This window comes from Acomys russatus, chromosome 15 (genome assembly GCF_903995435.1).
Source record: "Acomys russatus chromosome 15, mAcoRus1.1, whole genome shotgun sequence".
NCBI classification, from domain to species: domain Eukaryota; kingdom Metazoa; phylum Chordata; class Mammalia; order Rodentia; family Muridae; genus Acomys; species Acomys russatus.
In genome coordinates this window covers 44,915,361-44,921,925 of record NC_067151.1, presented here as the reverse complement: position 1 = coordinate 44,921,925, position 6,565 = coordinate 44,915,361, and positions in this window count along the sequence as shown.

Sequence of the window (6,565 nt, the reverse complement as noted above, 5' to 3'; positions counted from 1 at the left end):
CTGAACTATATCCCCAACCCAGTAGTCCATTTGCTACAAAATGGATAAAGAACATAGGATAAGATCTTCAAGAATGTGCTGGCTACCAACCAGGCCCTGACAGCCTTTCTTCACCCTTTCCTATGCCTCAGTTTACCACTTGCCAGCCATAACATTTGCCACACTGTGGGGAGATACTTACTTAATTGTCCCTCCTCTCAGGACATGGCCTGGAGACAGTAACCATGCCAGTGTTAATGAACTTCATGCCTTTTTTAATGTCCTTACTACCTAGCTGATTAAAATAGCTAGGATGGATGGATAAATGGATGGATGGATGGATGGATGGGCCAACAAATGGATGATTTGCTGGGCTGTGGTCAAGGTTCTTTGCATAGCAAGACAATGTAGCAGATTAGTTCGGGTTATGTGTTCTGCAATTTAAAAAATAAAATAAAATAAAATAAAACTGGATCAAATTTTAAATGTCCTAATATTGCCATTTCCATGTTTATAAAATGAGCACAGAAACACTGCTACCCTTACAGTGTTGTTGAGAAAAGCCTGTAAGGTAATACCTACAAAGTACTTAGCAAAATCCTGGAATATAAATTGCTCAATAAATACCTACTGCTATTATCCAACTTAAGGGCTTTCAGGTTGACAATATGCTATTTCAGCGCTCTGCCCCTGCTCTTTCAGCACCACCATAAGATCAAAGGCTGTCAGTAGTGCCAAGCTATCCTGCTGATCGCCAAGATCAGTGGAAATGTTTAAAAGTAAATTTGGAAAGAAACGTAAGTAGCGCATTGAACAAGTGAATAAAAATGATCAGAGGAAGAAAGAAGGAAGGGGCTCGAGATGATGTGTACAAAGCGAGCTCTGGCTTGTGCTCCCTCTGTGGCTGTGCAGCCTGTAGAACAGGAAAGCTAAAGCACCAGTTATAACACATGTTCACTGTGCCTTGAAGAACACCATGCCCAGCACCAGTGAATGGTCACTGATGTAAAAGAAAGGAAGGTGAGGGAGGAAGGAAGGAAGGGAGGGAGGGAGGGAGAGAGGGAGGGAGGGAGGAAGGGAGAGAGGGAAGGAGAGAGGGAGGAAGGAAGGAAGGAAGGAAGGAAGGGAGAGAGGGAAGGAGAGAGGGAGGAAGGAAGGAAGGAAGGAAGGAAGGAAGGAAGGGAAGGAAGGAAGGGAGAGAGGGAAGGAGAGAGGGAGGAAGGAAGGAAGGAAGGAAGGGAGAGTGGGAAGGAGAGAGGGAGGAAGGAAGGAAGGAAGGAAGGGAGGGAGGGAGAGAGGGAAGGAGGGAAGGAGAGAGGGAGAAAGGAAGGAAGGAAGGGAGAGAGGGAAGGAGATAGGGAGGAAGGAAGGGAGGGAGGGAGGAAGGGAGAGAGGGAAGGAGAGGGGGAGGAAAGGAAGGAAGGAAGGGAGAGTGGGAAGGAGAGAGGGAGGAAGGAAGGAAGGAAGGAAGGAAGGGAGGAAGGAAGGGAGGAAGGAGAAACAAGTCCTACTTAAAGCTGAGCTTTATCTGTACCTTGGGGCAGGAAATTGTCTTTTTGGCATCTTTTGAAAATCTAATAATCTTTTTGGGGTATGTCAGACCGTTAGTCAATTATTATGACAGTGCCACATCAAGCTATCTGTTAACACTCCAAATGAAGTGAAAGAGAGAGCTAACTGGACCAGTTGATGAAAAGCTAGAAACTCTAATAATTACCTTTTCTGCTGTTAAAGGAGTAAAATACCCCTGGGCTCTTCTCCAATGGAAGAATTCGCAGAGAATCTTAAATCTTACAAAGAAATGTCTTAATTACTGTCTGGAGCCTCAGATGGTCCTGGGACCGCTGAACTGACAGGCAGAGTGGCTTCCATGGCAGACAGCAGGCATGGGCCAATGAGGTGGCTCAGCACATAAAGGCGCTTGCCACCAAGCCTGAATACAATCCCTGGGAATCATGTTGGGAAGAAGAGAACTGATTGCTGCAAATTGTCCTCTGGCTTTCACATTTGAGCTCACACACACACACACACACACACACACACACACACACACACACACCACATACACAAATGTAAAAAAAAAAAAAAAATGAATATAACAGCATGCACGATGGTGCCTAAGGGGAAGGAGCTATTCTATTCAACAGAACTTTGTTTGTCTGAACTTTTCATTGCCATTAAGACATGACTGCTGTAGACTTCTTTGGAAAGAGAACATTTGTAAAGCTTTTTAAATGCAATAGATTTATACCTGGGGCAGTACTTATCCAAACATATATTTTTTCCCTTCCCTTCTTGGCTGATACCAGCAACATATCTGACACTAGCTAGCAATTGTGCCAAAATAAGAGATGAAAAACGTAGCTCAGAGGTAGAATGGCATTCACGGAGCTCTAGGGACCACACAAAAAATTAATATGCAAATTAAAATATTATAGGTTTCTTTCACAAATCACATGTTTACCCTCTGCCATCCTCCCATAGAATGCACAGCACCCAAAAACAGTGCTAGGTTCATACAAAGAACGCAATAAATATTTGTATGAATTGAACAAATCTATGTTAACTTAAAATTTAGTTCAATGTAATCGGTAAAGAAGTGATTTTTCAAATCTATGTGGTATTAAATGAATAAAAATCCTTTGGGTAAAATGAATTGAAAAGCTTAAGATTCAAAATTAAGTTTATAGTATGCCTTAGCTGGGGTTTCTATTTCTGTGATAAAATGCCACGGCCAAAAGCAACTTGAGAGGAAAGGGTTTATTCGGATTACATAGCTGGGTCACAGTCCACTGAAGGAAGCCAAGGTAGGAACCTTGGAGCAAGAACTGATGCTGAGGCCATGCATGAGGTGCTGCTTAGTGACTTGCTCCTCGTGCCTTGTTCAGCGCAATTTCTTATACCATCTAGGACCACCTGCCCAGGGCTGGCGTAGCCACTAGTGAAGTGGACATTATTCAACAATCAAGAGAATGTTCTCATGGATTTGTCTACAGACCGATCTGATTGAGGTGTTTTCTCAGTTCAGATTCCCTCTTCCTGAATACACCAGTGTGTGTCAAGTTGACAAAAACAACCAGAACACACCACAATAATCACAAGTGGGTTTAAAAGAAAAAATGCACAGAAAAAATAAATCAAAGAGTAGAGGATATTGTAATTATGTGCACCTCTATTTCTAGGCTTCTCTGAAATTCTTACTGTTACATTTCAGCATTATATGTTTTAACAACTAATGCAGGTTTAACAGTCATCGAAATTGTTAACAAGGAAATTTTTTCTGTGGCCCACATCAGTGATTTCAGCTCAAAAGGCTGACACAGGATGGTGAGTATGAGACTAGCTTGCCCTACGTAACTACAACTGTCACTAAAGAGGAAAAGAAGTTGTAGAACCAAGGACTATTTGCAAAGCCACAATGCAACACCGTTTCCGTTAAAGGTACAAACCCAGCTGAACTGGATATTAACTGCCTTCTCTAAAACTGAACTAGGGTACAAAAATCAATGTTTGTGACATTGAGATAGCTAGGATGCCCCTAATTACCTGAGTGATTTTAAGTAATACACAACTGGGGGAGGACCTGTCACATAACGGATATTGTAGGTCTTTACCTCAGTTAAATGATAAAATGACATTTTTCTGAAATATTTACATGTGCTCTCTGTGACGTTTGTTCCATCTGAAAACATTTTAAATTGAAACATGTCATTTATAAACACAATGAGCATAAAATTTAGGAATAAAAATCATTCGTAGTATTTAGCAATGATAAATATTAAGAAACATACATAAATAATCCCCTTTGCAAAACTCATAAAATAAATTAATTCTGTTGCTTCTAGGTTGACACCTCGCATATTCTAAGTATATCCAGTGTATGTGTGTGGGTAAACAACAAAGATTTGCATAGAGATAGAAAGATGTGCAATCGATTAGCATCATAATATGTAAAAAATTTACCTTCCTACAAAAATGTCTCAGATTCTAATTTTGATAATCACTAACTGCTACAGAAAGTGATTGTCCAGTTGCCATAGGCCTTGTGAATAACACATGTTAAACTACCAGGGTTCCTTAAGAAGCTTCAAGTGGATGCTGTCACTAACAGGTTATGTAACCTGCTTGACATCAGTGTTCATCTGCATGACAACTCTTTAAGCTATAAGAGCCATCACTATGTTGACCTCTTAACACATCAGTTTGATTAGCTGGAATCTGTTTCCTGTTTACATAATTACTTAAAAATCCATTCTAATATGAGTGAGTTCTTGCAAAGAGCCTGAACTTTGAGCGACTTATGCTATAGAATATAAACTTGATCTTTAGAAGAGAAAACAAAAAGTGGTAATAGAAGGGAGGGAGAAGCCTACAATTTGAAGAGAAGCCAGTATGGAGGGGGCTGAGGAGCACAGCTTCATTTCCCACAGGCAGGAGATAGATGCTTTATTTGGCAGGATGTCTGAAAGAATGGCATTGTGCTCCTTTGTTCTGCTAAGAACAGTAAACTACTCCCTTTTAAACTCAACAGTTGGAAAATGAATTTGTTGCTTGGGCATAGCTTTGTTACTGGTCAGATAAGGCAGTGATGAGCAATAAGGCCGCAAACAGCAGGTCTCCACCCTAGAGAGACTGAGCCCTGATATATTTACTGTAGTGACACACCTTTAATCCCAGCACTCTGGAGGCAGAGAACAGCCAAAGCTATACAGAGAAACTCTGTCTTAAAAACTTTCTTTTTTTATTTTAACGACACGGTCCTATCATGGAGTAGTTCTTTCTGTCTGGCCTAAAGCTCGCTCTATAGAACAGGCTGGTCTCCAGCTCACAGATATTCACCAGCCTTTGCCACTTAGTGTTGGAATTAAAGGCATGTCAAGGCTTCTGCCACGACACCCAGGTAGGCTGCGTGTCTGAATAAATTATTTCATTGCCTAAAAGTCTAAACAAACAACAACAACAACAAAAAAAAAAAGTCAGGTTGGCCTTATTCTGGCTTTGGCTGGCAGAAAAATCAGATTGTAGTTTACGACGAAAGGAAAACAAAAGGCAAAGCTAACAAAAGGCAAAACTGTTCCACAGTTTCCTCCACAGAGGGGCACACAGAACACACTGTGCCACTGCACTGGTGAATCCCCAGTTCACGGAACCATCCCCCTTCCCCACCTACCTCCCAGTCTCTGAAGGGTTCAAGACAGTAAGCAGAAAGGAATATCCCAGATAAAAGGGGGCGGGGGGGGGGGGAGATACACAGAAAATGTGAGAAACCAATAATAATTGGGATAAATTTGCCATTACGTGCGTCAGAAGTGATGGGATACTTCATTAGGTTGGGTGGGTTAATCTCTACATCATGCAGGGGTCACGGAATCATACAGATTATCCATATAGCTGATGCTCAAAAAGGGTTAGCAGCCACTAAGACAGTGGGGTTCTCAACATGTGTGTTACAACAGCTAGAATTCATGTATCAAATTCCTGCCTATCACACGTTTACATTACAATTCATAACAGTAGCAAATTACAGTTATGAAGTATCAACCAAATAACTTTATGGCTGGGTGTCGCCACAATATGAGGAACTGTATTAAAGGGTCGCAGTGTCAGGGAGGTTGAGAACCACTGCCCTAGACGATCACAAAAAGTTAAGTTCTTGATGCACAAAGTAAAATTAATAACAAATTAACACATTCTCCTATGACATTTGTTCTACTTTAGCGATTGGGTCTTAGAATGGTGAAATTTTTAGTAACTCTGTCTCTTGTTTTCCCTCCATGGTTCTTTGAGACAACTGACCTCAAGTTCACGCTTCAGTCATGAATGATCTCGAATGTATCCCTCCACCTCCCACACTATAAGATGATAGGCTTGTGCCACCATGCCCACTATTGTAACCTCACCTTAAATCCTTCCTCTCGGCTCATGGCGGGCTGCAGGAGGCATAGAGGAGGCTCTGCTTGAATCATTTACCCGATGGGACCCTCAGTATCTCACCAAGAACCCCAGAGTCCCCCCTTATTTTGTCATTTTTTTATAATTATTTTGCACGCTACACAAGTGCTCTGGCACTAACCATGCCTCCAGCCACACCCCCTTCTACTTTACCCAGCTCTCACTGTCAGTTGATCCTGAGATTTGCCTCTGAAAACACTAAAGCACCTCTGAAGCTCCTCAGTGACGCCTGTGGCGACAGCTAGAACTCCTTTCCGGACCTTGTGATGTACTTAGGATATTGGTGTGGGCATTTCTAAGAGGTGGAAGAGCCACATCCCCTTTTCCTAAACCATGGTGTGTAAGCACCTTTTAAGACTATTTTTATTTAGAGTCCCTTAATTGCCTCTACCCTTCCAACCCCCCAACCCTAGGTAGGCCAGAAAGGTTAGAAGGAACAGGGGACAAAGACCTTTTAGACTTAGTTCCAGCCAGTTAAGGTCATCAGTCATTGGGTTCTTTAGGAAAATACCAATCTCAGTCATCAGGATATCCAACAGAACCAACAGCCTTCTTGTTCGTCTGTCTGTCTCCTTGAAGCATCTTTTTGAAATGTCTTCTTTCAAAATCTCTCTCCTCTTCTCTCCTCTCCTCT